This window comes from Nycticebus coucang, chromosome 10 (assembly GCF_027406575.1).
Source record: "Nycticebus coucang isolate mNycCou1 chromosome 10, mNycCou1.pri, whole genome shotgun sequence".
NCBI lineage: Eukaryota > Metazoa > Chordata > Mammalia > Primates > Lorisidae > Nycticebus > Nycticebus coucang.
Window position 1 is genome coordinate 8,741,926 of NC_069789.1, and position 15,827 is coordinate 8,757,752.

Sequence of the window (15,827 nt, forward strand, 5' to 3'; positions counted from 1 at the left end):
TAATATTCCTGAGTAGTCTCCTTCATGGGCTTCTTTTCAAGATGTTCTCAGCCTTTGCTACTTACCATACATAACTCTTGTTTTGAATTCTACCAAGAAAGGGCAACAATTCAAATTTTGTCATAAATATATATGTAAAACTTATATAAAACTAAAGAGCACGGGTCAAATTTATATGATAATAGTGGCTTATTACTTTGACCAACCATGTTTTTCCTAATAAGAGTAAAAACAGTTGGAACTGGTAGTTACATTGGGATTTGGTATCATCTGGAGGAAAAATTGTGCTTGTTGATCTTTATAGTGGGATTTATTACTTTGAAATATTTGGTGCATGTTATTTTTTCCTTTGTTTTTTGCTATAATGATTACTTAGTAGGATGAAAAAAAAAATTAAAGATGACTGTGTGGCATAACCTTGCCTTTCATAGCTCATTCTAACATTTGATTTTAAAAGTTTGCCCGTAGTTCATTGCGTAGGGTGCTGGCCACATACACCAAGGCTGGCGGTTTCAAACCCGGCCCTGTCCAGCTAAAATCATCAATGACAACTGCAACAAAAAAATAGCCAGGCATTGTGGTGGGCGCCTGTAGTCCCAGCTACTTGGGAGGCTGAGACAACAGAATTGCTTAAGCCTAAGAGTTTGAAATTGCTGTGAGCTGTGACACTGTGGCACTCTACCGAGGGCAATATAATGAGACTCTGTCTCAAAATAAATAAATAAATAAATAAAAATGTAATGTACAGAGCCATTAATTTACTTACAAATACAATAAAATCAAGTTTCCTTTTAAAGTTAACTTGTGGCTGGGTATGGCGGCTCACACCTTAATCCCAGCACTTTGGGAGATCTGGGTGGGAGGATCACTTGAGACCAGGAGTTAAAGACCAGCCTGAGCCAACATAAACATAGCAAGACCTTGTCTCTACAAAAAGTTTAAAAATTAGCCAGGCATGGTGGTGCATACTGTAGTCCTAGCTACTTGGACTGAGCTGGGAGGATTGCCGAAGCCCAGAAATATGAGTTATATTGTACCATTGCACTTTAGCCTGGGTGACAGAGAAATACCCTATTTCAAATAAATAAAGGAATAAAGATAGTTAATTTTTTGCCAGTTTAGTATTTTACTCATGGTCCGTTCATATTTGGGTTCTTCTTTTTTTTTTTTTTTTTTTGAGACAGAGTCTGAAGCTGTTGCCCTGGTAGAATGCCATGGCATCATAGCTCATAGCAACCTCCAACTCTTGGGCTCAAGTGATCCTCTTGCCTTGGTTTTTCTATTTTAGTAGAGATGCGGGGTCTTACTTTTGCTCAGGCTGGTCTTGAATTCGTGAGCTTAAGCTATCCACCCGCTTTGGCCTCCAAGGATGCTAGGATTACAGGTGTGAGCCACCATACTTGGCCATGTTTGTTTTTTTTTATTTTTAGAGATAGTCTCACTCTGTTGCCCAGACATGAGTGCCCTGGCATCAGTCTAGCTCACAGCAACCTCAAACACCTGAACTGAAGTGATTCTTCTGCGTCAGCCTCCTGAGTAGCTGGGACTGTAAGCATCTATCACAATGCCTGCCTAATTTTTCTGTTTTTTTTTAAGAAGTATTTTATTTATTTATTTTTTTTTGTTGAGACAGAGTCTCACCATGTTATCCTCGGTAGAGTACTGTGGCATCACAGCTCACAGCAACCTCCAACTCTTGGGTTTAAGTGATTCTCTTGCCTCACCCTCCCAAGTAGCTGGGACTACAAGTACCCGTCACAACACCTGGCTATTTTTTTTTTTTTTTGCAGTTTTTGGCTGGGGCTGGGTTTGAACCCACCACCTCTGGCATATGGGGTCGGGGCTCTACTCCTTTGAGCCACAGGCACTGTCCCAACACCTGGCTATTTTTTTTTGGTTGCGGTTGTCATCGTTGTTCAGCTGGCCCAACCTGGGTTTGAACCCACCAGCCTCGATGTACATGGCTGGCGCTGTAACCACTGTGCTGCTGGCGCCAAGTCTAATTTTCCTATTTTTAGTAGAGACAGGATCTCATTCTTGCTCAGGCTGGTCTTGAACTCCTGACTCAAGCAATCTTCCTGCCTCAGCCTGTTAGAGTGCTAGGATTATAGGCTCATCTTTGGTTTTATACATGTAGGAGCATGCTTAATTCTAAATTAATATTGACCTTTGAATTTGTTACTTTGGTTGGGAATCACACTGTTAGGATGTTCTCTTTTTTGTTATTGTTGTTATAGCCTTTAAGGAAAAGATAAGAGAAACTACAGGGGGATAAGATAGATAGATTGACAGATTTGACTATATAAATGCTAAAAACATCTGTATGTCAGAGAATCATCTTATAATGGAAAAGTCAAGAAACAGAAAAATATTTGCAACAAAAAGGAATATATTTGTAACTTATAAAAATCATTCATAAATTAATAAGAGAAAGCAACTTATTTTGGAAGTACTACCTGATTTTTGGGACTTTCTTTCTCTTATATCTATCTTTGAACAGTTTTGATTTTTGTTTTTTCTTTTAAGTGACAAGGCTCACTTTGTTGCTAAGGAGATCCTCCTGCCTCAGCCTCTAAAGTACCTATAACTACAGTCACATGCCACTACACCAAGCTAATTTTTAAATTTTTTGTACAGACTGGGTCTTGCCTGTGTTGCTCACTCTGGTCTTGAACTTCTGTCCTCAAGCAGTCCTCCTGCCTTGGCCTCCAGAAGTGCTGGGATTACAGGCATGAGCCACTGGGCCTGGCCAGTGCGAGTTTTAGATTTCTCTGTGAAATAAAATAACCAAGAAAAAAACCTGACATAGATTTCTCTGTGTGAGATTCTCTTGGAATTCATTTGTTCTCAATGTTGCCTGCACATTGGAAACCCCTAGAGAGCTTTAAAAAATATTGATGCATGGTCTACCTCCAGAGATTTTGATGCAGGGATGTCCAACTTTTTTTGTTTTTTTTTTCTATGCCAAATATTGGAAGAGTAAGAGCTGTCTTGGGCTACATGTTAAATGCATAAACACTAAAGAAAGCTGATGAGCAAAAATAAGGTCTGTGTATACTTTTCATGATATCTGACACCACAGATAAGCAAAAAAATTCCTCACAAAATCAGCATGCAGACCTCAGGTTGCAGATTGGATACCCCTGTGGCTTGAGCATAGAAATTTAAAAATCACTCCAAGTTATTAATATAATGTGCAGTCTAGGTTGACAACTGCTATTTTTCTTTTCCATTTTAACTCCTCTCTCTGCATCTTTATATGTGAGGACTAAGGTGAAGTTGCCACAGCTTGGTTTAGTCAGACTGCTTTTGACATCCATAAGTAACTCACATGTTGTATTTTTAAACTAGACATTTATTAGCATGTTCTGCTCTCATTTAAATGGTTGTCATAAGTAGGAAAAACACAAATTATGTTGAATTTTTTTTTTTTTTGAGACAGAGTCTCACTATGTTGCCCTGAGTAGAGTGCCATGGTGTCACAGCTCATAGCAACCTCAAACTCTTGGGCTTATGCTATTCTCTTGCCTTAGCCTCCCAAAGTAGCTGAGATTACAGACATCCGCCACAACACCTAGTTATATGTTGAATTTTTGATTGGAATGGTTGTGATGTTTCTCACAAGTTAATTTGATGAGTATATAAAATTTTCATTCTTCTTTTTTTTTTCTTTTTAAGAGACAGAGTTTTACTATGTTGCTGAAGCTTGACTTGAACTCCTGGGCTTAAATGATCCTTCTACCTCAACCTCCAAAGTAATTGGGACAACAGGCACAAGCTACCATGCTTGGCAAACATTTAATTTTTGTTAGCATTTTTCAGCTACTTTGTGTACTGCTTGTTAGGAAGTAGATGTCAGAAAGATTTATGTTACAAAGTGATCAATAAAATAGAATCCTTCGTTACTTAGGTAACAGTTTCTCTGGGAAGTTTAATTTTTGATTTTTTCCCCCTCTATAATATTGATACTTGGTTTAAGTGGTGAAACCTAAGCATCTCACGAAAAGACTATCTATATGAATCATTGTTTTTCACTCCTTGTATAAATTTGCCTGTGGAATTTTTTTTTTTTTTTTTGTAGAGACAGAGTCTCACTTTATCACCCTCGGTAGAATGCTGTGGCAACCTTCAACTCTTGGGCTCAGGTGATTCTCTTGCCTCAGCCTCCCACCACAACACCTGGCTATTTTTTTGTTGCAGTTTGGCCAGGGCTGGTTTCAAACCTGCCACCCTCGGAATATGGGGACAGCGCCTTATCCACTGAGCCACAGGCGCTGCCCTGCCTGTGGAATTTTAAAGATATTCAGATGTCTGGGCAGCATCCTTAAAGATTCCTTGACTTTTAAAAGTTTCACAGATAATGCTGATCCATGGCCAGAGCTGAGAAACTTCAAGAAAGAAAAAAAAAAGACAAAATTGATAACTGTTAAGTAAATGGTATAGACAATACCCTGTTTCCCCGAAAATAAGACAGTGTCTTATTTTAAGGTGTGCGCCCAAAGATGCGCTAGGTCTTATTTTCAGGGGACGTCTTATCTTTCCTGTAAGCAGGTCTTATTTTCGGGGAAACGGGGTAACTGTGGGGTGTAACTAATTGGGAAATGCATATAGATTGTGTAATAGACTATTTTTACTGCTATGAAGTATTTGTGCAGGAGGTTATAGGTTATAGATTGGAATAGATTCTGGAATACAGATGGCTTTGTGGTCAGGCTAAAGAGTTTGATTTTTATTTTGTAGGTACAGGTATTGAGGAGCCCATAAAGGTTTGTTGTTTTTTCTCTTCTTATTATTTTCTTTATTAAAATATGGAACGCTCCAAGAATTTGTGTGTCATCCTGGCGCAGGGGCCATGCTAATCTTCTCTGTATCTTAGTATATGTGCTGCCAAACCAAGCACCATAAAGGTTTTTAAGCAGCAGTATGAAGTGCACAAAATTATGGAAGACTGATACAAGAGTACTAATTAGGGAGAGATGTGCAAAGATTGAATATAAAGATTCCAGTTAAGAGAAAATTTGCTTTAACCTGAGCATGAAGTAATGAAGCCTCAGCTAGTTGAGTGATAGAGGGCCTGGAACAAAACAAGACTTTTTTTTTTTTTTGAGACAAAATCTGACTTTGTTATCCTCTGTAGAGTACTGTTGTGTCACAGCTCACAGCAACTTCTAACTCTTGGGGTCAAGTAATTCTCTTGCCTCAGCCTCCCAAGTAGGTGGAACTACAGGCACCCACCACAGCTCAGCTATTTTTTGTTGCAGTTGTCATTTTTGTTTAGGTGGTCCAGGCCAGGTTCAAACCCGCCAACTTTGGTGTATGTGGCTGGCACTGTAACCACTGTGCTATGGGCACTGAGCCAAAAACAAGACATTTTGAGAGAAGGGTTGGCCCAATTTGTTGACCCATTAAAGGCAAGGAAGGAGTGAAAGGTGAGTACTTGGTTTTGAGCTACAATTGTTGGGATTGCGGGGAAACTGGTGGTTAAAGTCATTGGTATTACTGAGCTCTCCATCTAGTAAGTCAGGCAGCTAATGATGGCACTCTAACAGAGGAGCAAGCTTAAGAAAAAAAAAAACACTCAGGATTGGGAGACCATAGAAGTCCATTAAAGAAATAGTTCCTTTTTTTTTTTGGCCTACTTTTTATTCTCTGGGTGAATAGGGTAGGTAATTTAATTTCTCAATTTTGCCTTTTTTGAAATGAAAGGATTGAAAGATTTCTGATATCCTTTTTAGGTTTTCTACCTTATTGAGATAAAATTCATGTGCGATACCAATCGCTCATTTGAGGTGACATAAACATAAATGTTACCATTTTATCCATTCTTAAGTATACAATTTAGTGGCATTAAGTATGTTAGAAATGTTATTCAACTGTCAGTATGTTAAATTTTAGAGAATTCTTATCACCTCCTAAAGAAAACACATACCTTAAAGCTGTTTTCTACTCTAACCCAACATAGACAGAGATAAGGATTAAATCCTTGAATTTAGGCTCTTTGCCTCCTAAAGCCATGTAAGTTCACTGAGCCACCCAGAGGTAGCTCCAGTTCAAATTGGCTCCTTGTAACACTGAGACACTAGGTGGCAGTATGGGGACACCTGGTAAGAAAGGTGGCTGGAGAAATTCACCTCTGTGCTTGGAAACAAGCGGTACACAAGATCCTAGATTTGTAGTGGTAGATGTAGTTGTTATCCAGGCATCCTCCGAGGACTCTAGCTTGAAAGCTTGCTAGTTGAAGATTTTGCTAATGCAGAATATTGTCTTTACCTGTTGGCCGTGTTTCCCAGTCACTTAAACCTATCTTAACATTCCTGTCTGGTTTCTATCATGTGTGAAATCAGTGACTCCATCATTTTAACTACTCTTGCTATATCTGGGAAGCCCCTGCTCAGTCCTCAAACCATTTTTTTTTTTTTTTTTTTTTTTTTTACCGTTTAACTTTCTGCCCCCACTACTTCCTTGGGCCTTTTCCTACCCTTTTCATTGCTTTCTTTTTTTTCTCTCAGCCATGAGCCATGGGCATGCTCTAAAATAGCGAATCTTTGAGTGCGTATTGGAATCACCTTGGAGCTTTAAAACATTTTGATGCCTAGGCTACACTCAAGACCAATTCAACCACAATCTTTGGAGGTGGGACCCATGCATCATTATTTTTTTTTTTTTTTGGCCGGGGCTGGGTTTGAACCCGCCACCTCCGGCATATGGGACCGGCGCCCTACCCGCTGAGCCATAGGCGCCGCCCACATCATTATTTTTTTTTTTTATTTTTTTTTTTGTTTTTGGATTTTTGGCCGGGGCTAGGTTTGAACCCGCCACCTCTGGCATATGGGACCGGCGCCCTACTCCTTGAGCCACAGGCACCGCCCAACATCATTATTTTTTAATCTCTAATTGCCTACCAAATATTTTTCTCTTTTCCTTTATCTTTTGTTCAGTCTGTACTAAAAGGACTAATTAGACTCACTCTAAACCTATATTTCAGTGGAATATATATTCCACTTTCTCAAATGGTGTATGAGTTTTAACCTTTTTTTCACCTCTTAAATCGCCTGTTACAAGTTCTTTTTATTTTTACCTAGAAACCTTACTCATATCTCATTCATTACTCCATTCCCACTGCCACTGCCCTAGTATAGAAGTCTGTACTGTACTAGCTTCCTGCCTTGCAGCCAGTGACCACCACGGACACGTTTGTACTTAAACAAAGTTGGGTTCAGACACAGTTACACAGTAATCTTGTTCTGTCTTGATCCATCTTGGTCATAGAGTGGCCTTGTCTGATGATGTTATGGGAAATTGTTTATGTTCAACAGAAGGGTACCACTCCTAAGCTGAGGGTCCAGTCAGCTTAGAGTAACACCTGCCTTCCTTATAGTACCTACCAGGCCAGAACTCGGATGTCAGGGGTAGCTCCCCTCCAGGACTGTTTTTTACCCGATTATATCTGTTAATAGAGCCTCTCCACTGCAATCTGTTCTATGAAGTGCTGCTTTAAATATTACTTTAATGACTGATTCTTATCTTGACAATAAATAGTGGTCCTTTCTAATTTGGCCCAACTCTGCCCAACTTTATTTCCCCGTGTGCCCTTTGTTTTAATCACATTGGTTTCCTTAATGCCTCGTGAGATGGTTATACTTACTGTAACTTTGGTGCTTTCTCTCGTGTTGTCCTCTTTACTATTAATGTAATAGTTATGCTAGTTTGGACAAACTGCTTAACAGCTCTGGACTTCGTTTTCTTCACCTTGAACCCTGCCTCTTAGGATTATTCTCTGAATTAACAGAGATAACATGCAGAATGTTTGGTATTAACAGGTACTGATGCTTTTTTTTTCCTTACTTTATTTAGTTCTCATTGATTTCCTTGATTGATCTGTGGAATTTAAGGAATATTACATAATTTAGCTCTTACTTTGGTTATTATTAGGTTTTGTTATTTGCCTTCTAGTATGAGCCTCCTTGACGACAGAGTGTCATGTTTTTTTTTATGTGTTCCCAGACCCTAGTACTGTGCTGAGTGTGCAGGAATGCTCAGTGAACATCTCAGCGACTGAGACTTGCAGGTTATCAGAGCATTCTGTCTACAGATAAAAAACATGAGACATTTTCCTGACACTTTTGGAAACTTTGTCCTTCCCTTAATGTATTTCTACTCCTGGTCAGTTGGTACTGCTGGTTAGGAGATCACTGGCTGAATTCTTAAAATCAAAACCATAATCCTTTGTAGTAAAGAAAAAAGATTCTATCAAAGTAAATGTTTATATGTTAGTATTTAATTAACCTATAAAGGCTTGGCACCCATTGCTCAGTGGTTAGAGTGCTGGCCACATACACCGGGGCTGGCAGGTTCGAACTGGCCTGGGCCTGCTAAAACAACAATGACAACTGCAATAAAAAAAAAAAAAATAGCCGGGCATTGTGGCAGGTGCCTGTAGTCTCAGCTACTTGGGAGGCTGAGGCAAGAGAATCGCTTAAGCCCAAGTTTTGAGGTTGCTTTGAGCAGTGACGCCATGGCTGTCTACTGAGGGCGACGTACTGAGACTCTGCCTGAAAAAAACCCAAAAAAACCTACAAAAATGACTTAAAGCTCAAGAATGTAAATTTTAAGCATAGAAACTTTACACCAGTGTACTTTTACTCTTTACCCTGATCCACTCACAGCCTACGTTAGACGTGAGTTGCATTTTAGCTAAATGATTATTTATGGTTTTCAATATTAGACTTTCATGTCACTGTATCTTTGAATGACTCAAGATAATCAAACTCTCTAATTTATTTTTACATTTGTTTTTTAAATGAATTTTAGAATGGCAGCTTTTTTATTTACATTACTCTATAATTGTTACCCAAAAGCAAATTTCCCTTCTGTCTTTTTTCTTTCTCTCCTTAGTTGTTTAACTTTGGGGATCTTAAACCCTGGGCTTCTATTTCCTCATTCAGTATCTACCTCACAGGATCTTCATGACAATTAAATGAGAGAACACACATGATAGTACTAGGGTGGTACCTGGAATATTGCATGGTTTCTCTGTCCTTCACCTCCATGAGAATCACTGGGGGTGGGGGTGGGGAAGGAGAAGGAGAGAGGGGGATTATTAAAAATCTCTTTTCATGTGCTTCTTTTTAGGATATCTAGTATGTAAGGCACAGAAATCTGCATTCTTACCAAGCTCCCTGATCGGTGCTGGCACCCATCCTAGCATGTTTTGACATCTGCTTACCTATAGGGCCTAGAGACACATTCCTTTTGCCATCTGTCCTTTGTCTACTTTATTGGTCTTATTGGCATTAAGTTTGAGAATATTAGAGCTAAATAAATAATAGTTGAATATGAATATTTGCAGCAGCTGTTAGTAATAGCCTACTTAAAATCTGCTTTTTTTTTTTTTTTTTTTTCCCCCTGAGCTTAGCTTTCTCTTAGCAAGCGTCACTTTCTTCTATTTTTTTTGGTAGTGGTAGTTGAGACAGAGTCGTGTTGTGTGACCCAGGCTATAGTTCAGTGGCATCATCCAAGCTCGTTGCAGTCTCCAACTCCTGGGTTAAAGTGATCCTCCTAACTCTGCTTCTTGGGAAGCTGGGACTATACGTGCCTGCCACAATGCCTGGCTAATTGTTCCTATTTTTAATAGAGATGGGGTTTCACTCTTGCTCAGGCTGGTCTTGAACTCCTGAGCTCAAGTAAGCCTCCTGTCTCGGTCTCCCAGAGTGCTAGGATTCTAGGCATGAGCCACTGTGCCTGGCCATTAACTAAATTTCTTGATCTTGACTTGTCTGTATCAGAGATCTGTAATATCTTTTTTCTGTTAGTTTCAGTCAAGATATATTATATACACACACACACACACAAATACATCTATTATAAATATAAGTCTAGCTTGCAGATGATTCTAGAAGCCTATTTTCAAATGCTCAGACTTAAAATTTTAAATGAAATTGTCCCTATAATAATTACCTTTAATTATTAATTTGTTAGGCACAGAGCTAGGAAATTTAATTGTAATTCAGAGTCCAACCTGTAATGAGCAGGATTTAATGAACAAGCGACCTGTGGAAGATGGATTTAATGAGAGGTCATATGATTCATGTGGCTCCTGTGCATGGGAAATGCTAAAGGACAGGTAAGTGGAGCCTGAGCTAGAAACTGAGATACTTTTTTGCAGTAAAGTGACACTTCTTATAATTATTTTTCTTGTATTTTTTCCTTTTTCTTTCTGTAGATTAATACATTATTCAATTATTTCCTGTTTGTTTAGAGTGGTGCTCACTCTTCCATACAGTCATAGCATTGTATCTTTTATCTCATTTACCACATTGGATTTTAATTATTTGAACCAGTAATTAATTGTTAAATAATTTTTTGTCTCCTCTGGAAGCTCTTGGATGCAGGGATTGTGTCTTGTACCACAATATTTACCCATTTTGGCTGCTCCTCCTTATCTACACTGAATTCCTCAGTATTGTTCTAGGTCATATTTTTTTTTGTTTTCCATTTAGTACACGTGGATGATTTTATGTATTTTTTTTATCTTGGAGACTGATGGATCCTCTGCTTTCCTTGTAGGTCCATGGGCCTACCGTTTTTAAGCTCCTCTAGGTCTTTTCTCCTTTCTTTGAAGTCTTATTTTAGAGAACTGCATCACTGCTTTGTCTCCAAGGCTTGATCACCGATAAGAATGAGTATGATGTGTGGATTAAGGCTTTTTTGTGTGTGAGGGGAGATAATTTTTTAATTAGTATTTATTCATCTGTTCGTCTGCATGGTTTACTGAGAAATAGCACTGTGTTTTGGGTAGGAAGTGTCCTAGGTTCCAGTCCTGCTTCTGTCTGCCAATTGGACGGATCATTTAATCCCTTTGATTTTTATTCTCCTCATCTACAGGATGGAGGTTATAATTCCTACCTGGGTTATCAGATTGTAGTGAAGATCAACTAATATACCCAAACATTGCACAAATGTGTGATATGTTACCATAATGTTTACCTCATCCCTGAAATAAAGTTTTTAGAGATGAAAGATTAATTAATTAAAGAGTTGGAATTGAGTTTTGGTTTTTCTCTTTTTGGCTAAAACATTCAGAGGTTAGTGTTGTTATTTATAGATGAGTGTCACCTCTAACATGTATTGGGTAATAAATCTGCTGTTACGTATTCCAGAGGGATTTGAACCTGCTGATCCTTAAGTCTTATCTGTGAGCAGCTCTGTTGTCAGGTGGATTCTGGTTCAGGTTCTGATCATGCCATTTATTGTTCGTATGAACCTGGAAAATTATTTGCTGGACCTTAGTTTCCTTATTGGTAAAATAGAGTTATAATATAATTATATCCATTTTATTTATAGGATTGGTGAAAAGAATAAATGAGATAATCCATAATAAACTGTCCAATACCTGGCATAAAGCTGGGGACATTCCACGTCATTGGTAAGTAAGTAGGAATGAGAATTGTGGTCAGCATAGAAGATGTTGGTTAACAGTCACGGAATAGCTGTATGTTAGGAATGATGCCAAAGCTTTAATGTTTATTGTCTCATTTAATCTTGCAAATTTGTCTGAGTTCTCTGTACATATAATTCCTATTTTATAGGTGAGGAAACTAAAGTTTAAAGAGGTTACAACTTGTCATTATTATTTAACTAATTCTGTCTGCATTCAAGAGCCTGTGATCTTTTTTATTAGTTAAGCTTTTCATTCCTGTTGGAAATTTGTCAAATATCAACAGTAATTACACATTTTGTGATGCTACAGAGTTGATAATTACATTAGAAAAAATGTATTGATCAGATTCAAACTATAAAACCCTCTCTAGAAATGGGTAATTAGTTGGTCCAGTCATTTAGATGTTTAGGTTGAAGTTACATGTTTTTACATTTTCTTCAGTGTCTTTTAGAATCTTGAGTGGCATCTGTTAAAAAAAGGTCATTATTTGGAATTAACCACAGATTACTTGATTAATTGCGTTTTTGCGTGTGGAGGAGGACAGTGTCTCTGTTGCCCAGGCTAAAGTGTGCAGTGGCGTCACCATTGCTCAGTGTAGCCTCTAACTCCTGGGCTCAAGTGATCCTCCTGCCTCAGTCTCCCCGGTAGTTTGGACTACAGGTACATGCTACCAGGTCTGGCTAATTTTTCTCATTCTCTTGTAGAGACAGAGGTTTTACTGTGTTGTTCGAGCTGGTCTTGAACTCCTGGCCTCAAGTGATCCTCTTACCTTGGCCTCCCAAAGTGCTAGGATTACAGGTGTAAGCCACCATGCCCAGCAGAGAGATTTCCTTTTTTTTTTTTTTTTACTAGAAAGGCCCACAACAGCATAGTGGATGAGAAGGAAGGAGGGAGGAAGGAAGGGAGAGAGAGACAGAGAGAGAGAGAGAGAGAGAGATAAGCTGATTACCATGTTTTTCATGAATCCTCATTGCTGATAATTGTTCTTTTCCTGTGCTGTGCCTTTTTTTTTTTTTTTTTTTGAGACAGAGTCTCAAGCTGTTGCCCTGGGAAGAGTGCTGTGGTGTCATAGACCACAGCATAGGTCACTCCAACTTGGGCTCAAGGGATCCTCTTGCCTCAGTTTTTCTATTTTTAGTAGAGACGGGGGTGGGGGGTGGGGGAGGGAGGAGGGTCTCACTTTTGCTCAGTCTGGTCTAGAACTCGTGAGCTCCAGCAATCCACCCGCCTTGGCCTCCCAGAGTGCTAGGATTATAGGTGTGAGCCATGGCCAATTAAGAAGTGCTGCGTCTTCTTAATTCTTCCATGCTCTTGTAAGAAAGCTGTTGCAAGATCCACAGTTGTATCAGAGAACTTGATTACTTAATTACATAGCCTCCTCCCTTAAATAGTCCCTTAAACCTTTAGGTCTACGGTAGAGATAGTTCAAAGAAGTTTTTTGTTTTATTTTTAGAGAAAGAGGTCTTTATTTGCATACAATAGTGCTTTTGGTAAATGTTATGTATTTAAGGTAAAGAATAGGGTATTTCTGAGGGCTCAGGTAAGTATTTTGATGCTTGTCTTAAGACATTTTCATGCGGTGAATAACTTGAGATAAACTGATACTCTGGGTGTCTTAATGGCTGTTCTTTTCATTGCCATTTTAGTGTGACTCATTATGTAATTCTCTCTAATGTTTTGCATGAATTAATGTGATTGTTTCATGAGAATACTAGATTTTAAGGACTTAACAGTTTAACTCTTAGTTTAATATTCAAATACTTTAACTGAGGTACACATCTTCCTTTGATTAACTTGGTAACTTGAACATTTAAAAAAGATTATCTGGGTATAATAGAAAATTATTTTTGTTGCTGTGAACAGTAAATCCTTTCTAAGTCTGCAACTGGGTTTTTAAAAAAATTTATTTTTAACTATTTTGGGTACATAATAATTATATATCTTTAGAAGGTACATGTGATATTTTGATACAGGCATACAATGTGAATGAATCAAATCAGGGTAATTGAGGTATCCACCACCTCAGGCATTTATGATTTTTTTTATGTTAGGAACATTCTAATTGTAATTATGTTCAAGAGAGGGGCACAGAGATCAGCCTGGTGGCATCAGGGCCTTTGATCTAATTTAGAAGAAACCCGAAATTTGTTTTATCCTTTTGGGAAATCTATTTATAACTATAGAGTCTTGGGAATATTTTTTTGGAGACCAGTATCTCAGAATGTCACCCAGGCCAGAGAGCAGTGGCATAATCCTACCTCATTGTAACCTCAAATTCCTGAGCTCCAGTGATTCTCCTGGCTCAGGCTCCTGAGTAGCTGGGACTACAGGCACACACCACCACACTTGGCTCATTTTTAAATTTTTTGTGGAAACAGAGTCTCACTATGTTGCCCAGGCTTGTCTCAAACACCTGGCTTTAAAGAATCCTCCCATCTGGGCCTCTCAAAGTGCTGGGTTTACAGGTGTGAGCCACCAGGTCCAGCTTTCCCTTGGGAATCTGAGGGGTTTCCTTGGACCATCCTTGTATGCAGTGCAGTGTTATCCTCTCTTTCTTGGTGGTAGTTTTTCAGGATCTTAGTGGACATTTCCCCTACTGAGATGTACATGGCTTTGATTTGCTTGTAACTAAAATTGAAGCAGCTCTTGTTTCTCACTGTATCCTAAGTTATTATATTTATAAACAGTGGAACTTGTTACCTTAATTTTGCCCAAAATTACATGTCTATTAGTTCAGGGGCTAGCCACTTCTTTAGAAGAAAGTGCTTTACTGAGATTGAGTAGCTATTGTGTGATGCTGTGTGCGAGGGGATGGGTCCTGGTACCTTTGGGGGAGAGTTGTGGAGAGCCCACCTTGGCTTCTAATTTGAGGTGAGGGAAATGGCTTGTACTTGGCCTTGATCTCAGGGTGGCTTGCATCAGCCATTGTAGTTGAAAAAAAATCTGGGGGATAAAATACCACTTTGTACAATGTGGATGCTTATGTATGGGATGGATATAGATACAAGACGAATCAATCGATAGACATGATAAGAATTGCCTCCTATGCGTCCATAACATTGAAGACTGTGTTAGTGAGGAGGATGGCCATGGCTTTATGCACGCTGCCCTTTGTTGATGCTAGTAGCATAAAGATTAAATGCCCTGGGCTGACCCAGCATTTCACTACTTATGACAGTTGACTTTGATCATAGAAGTTATGGGGTTTTTCTTAGTTCCTATATTAGGGTTCTCCAGAGAAACCAACAGGATATATATTTACACACACACACACAGGTCACTATGAAAGTTTTGAGGTAGACATGCACCACATACTCCATGGAAGTTCCTTATTAACCACCTCTGTATGTTGACCAGTTTGTTATAGGCCCTCGGCTGGTCAACTTACAGAGGTCCTACTGTATATGGCCTAGAGAGAAATCCTGGACTGTGGAGTCAGGTAGCTCTGGAGAACTGGATTCAAATTCTAACTTTTCCAGTTACTATATGACCTTCAATAAATTGCATAAGTTCCATGAGCTTTAATTTTCTCTTTTGCAAAAAGGATTCTATAGTATCTGTTGGAATACTATCTATATAATTGAATGTTTATTATATGCAAAACAAAGAATTATGGCATATTAAATTTGGATAAGCCTGACTGTATATCGTATAGTCACTAAGGATGAATGTAAACCCAGATCTGTCTAAATGCCTGTGCCTACTGTCTGGTTTATGTAAATAATAATTCCCTTTAACCTTCCAAATCTAAGTTTATCTGGGTTTCAAAAAGAGCATTAGAATATAGTCACACGAAGAGGTAATTTTAAGCTGGGCATGGTGGTGCATGTCTGTACTCTCAGCCATTGGAAAGGCTGAGGTGGGAGGACTATTTGAGCGCAAGAATTTGAGTCCATCCTGAGCAAAATAGCAAGACCTTGTCTCTTTAAAAAGCGCTGTGGTGGTGGTGGGGAGTGATTTTAGAATGCATGTTTTTTAAACAGCGCAGTACCTGTTGGAGGTATTATAATTAGGTGTCAATAAGACTAAATTTTAATTTTAAAACTTAATACAGTTCTTGATTACACTTATTCAAGTATAATGTAAGTGGAAAAATAGAATGCATAAACAAAGAAAACTCTGAATAGTCCTTAAAAAGGGACTGTGCAAGAAAATTTTTGAAATAGTTTGAATTTGAGAAAGAGCGATGAAGTTAAAGTGTATTAGGAATTAATCATATTTTCATGTTGGTCTAGATTCAGACAAACACAAATTGGCTTCAGTTCATGTCAGACATGCCTTTAGATATAAGGGCCTACGTCATGTTGTTTTTAATAGAGATGCATAACCTGTTAGAACAATTTCTTTTTGTAATCCGTCCTTTAAAAGTTGCTGAGCTACAGTGTTC

At 38.6% G+C, this 15,827-nt stretch overlaps 1 protein-coding gene and 1 pseudogene across 1 annotated transcript in view; one reads left to right on the plus strand and one right to left on the minus strand.

The window, feature by feature from the left end:
- Positions 1–15,827, plus strand: part of SMYD3 (SET and MYND domain containing 3) — a 607,450-nt gene that overhangs the window by 8,365 nt on the left and 583,258 nt on the right. The gene's annotated exons all lie outside the window — the stretch shown is intronic.
- LOC128597898 (uncharacterized) lies at positions 4,803–4,900 on the minus strand (annotated as a pseudogene).